Genomic DNA, 2,113 nt, shown 5'->3' on the forward strand with positions numbered 1-2,113 from the left:
CTGTAGACCAGGGTGGCCTCAAACTCAGAAATCCGCCTGCCTCTGCCTCTCAAGTGCTGGGATTAAAGGCGTGTGCCACTTTCTTAAGTGCTCACCAGAGAAGAAGGCATTATTGAGCAACCCCTTTATCTGCAAAGCAGAGGAGTGGCCGGTGGCTTTGAAATTTGACTTGAGGCTGAGGGTGGGACTCAGCTGGCAGAATGCTTGCTTAGCATGCAGGAAGCGCTCTCTACACCCAGCATGGTGGTGGAGGAGGAGGCAGGGATCAGAAGTTCAAGGAATGTTTGAGCCTAGCCTGGACTACACAAGACACTCCCTTAAAAACAAAATGAAAGCATCAAAGGGGAAAAAGTGACAAGTGATCAAGAATAAATGGCATTGTAAGACTCTTGTAAAATAAGATGATCTTGCCTCCAATATTTTGTTTAGTTCGTGTCAAAGGATAAGAAGTCAGAAGTAAAACCCATGTGCCTTTACTTGCATCCTATCCATTTATACACCTTTCTGTCTATGTATGCATTCACTGTTCTTGCATGTAGCCACTCTTATCCATCCATCCACTCATCCATCTCAGGCATCCAGGCATGGATCCATCCATAATTAGTGGTGGCATTGTGCAAGGTACTGGAGATATTGAAATGACATCACAGGGCATTGAGGTTAGTTAGACCATAAGCAAGTAAACACCAGTGAGAAATTCTAGTCAAGGTAGTCAACTGGGGGCTGGAGAGATGGCTCAGCAGATAAGAGCTCTGGCTGCTCAATCAGGAGGACTAGATGGAGTTCAAGCTCCAAGAAATCTGATGCCCTCTTTTGGCCTCTTTAGACACCCCCACCCCTATACTTCTCAATATACTTACACAGATACATGCACATATACACATAAGTAATAAAACAGAATAAATCATAAAAAAAGTAAATTGGGGCTGCATAGGTGACTCAGAGGTTCAGAATACTGGCTGCTTGTCTAGAGGATCTGGGTTTGGTTTCCAGCACTCACATGACAGCTCATAGCTGTCTGTAATTCCAGTTCCAGAGGATTTGACATTCTTTTCTGGCCTCTGTGGGCCTCAGGCACACATGTGGCACAAGACATCTCTGCAGGTAAAACACCCATACACACACAATAATTTTAAAAACAGGTAATCTAGGTGGTCGGTTAGGGGCCAAGGAAAGCTTATCGATGATTGGAATTTTGAAGGATCAGACTGGTGTTTTCAAAGCTTGAAGGAGAGAACAGGAAATCCTTATGCCTCTGAGAAGAACATAGGTAAAAGCTAGGGGCCCAGACTTAGGAAGGTGCACCTTTTTCTGGATATCTGGCAGGGTTTACTCGTTGGCAGGCTATTGAAGATGGGGAGGTTGTGTTGGTCTCAGACATCCTAGGATCCTGGATCTGCTACAGGAAACTGTTCAGAGGTCTAAGTGGTCCAGTTTTTCTGCTGCATATAAGATGAGGACAGTAGCCAGAAGTAGGGAGACTCTGGTTTCCTAAGGTTTTTGATCACCGCTATTCTTTAGACAGTGTTCATTTACATTGGCCCCAGACCCCAAAGCAAAGCAAATCAGTGTGACAGAGGTGTGTCAGCGAGAAGAGTAATTTGATGGAGAGCACATTTGCTCTCTTTTGTGAGTAAGCAGTTTGCATCCTGCTGGGTTGCAGCCTGCTGTGGCATAAGGACCATTTCCAGTGATTTCACTTTGCCTCTAACAAAGCATGCTGTATAATTACTTATTAGCCAAAGAGCACCATTAATACAGCCACAGGGATGCCTATAAACTGTAAAATCCACATTCGGGTCTGTTAAGTTTCTTTATCAACGTCCAGAATCCCACCTCCTCCCATCAGCTTGTGAGAATCCCTGAGATGCCTCTGAAGTCTGAGTCTTACACCCAGTTCTCATGTCTGTTAAAATGACTCAAGGTGGAGCTGGGCATGATGGCACACACCTTTAATAGCAGCCCTGGGGAGGCAGAGGCAAGCAGATTTCTGTGTGTTTGAGGCCAGCCTGTTCTACATAGAGAGCTTCAGGCTAGCCAGGGCTGTATAATAAGACCCCGTTTCATTAAAAACAAAACAAAACAAACAAACAAAACCAAAAAAAAAAAAAAA

The sequence above is a fragment of the Mastomys coucha genome, unplaced genomic scaffold, assembly GCF_008632895.1.
Source record: "Mastomys coucha isolate ucsf_1 unplaced genomic scaffold, UCSF_Mcou_1 pScaffold23, whole genome shotgun sequence".
Classification (NCBI taxonomy): domain Eukaryota; kingdom Metazoa; phylum Chordata; class Mammalia; order Rodentia; family Muridae; genus Mastomys; species Mastomys coucha.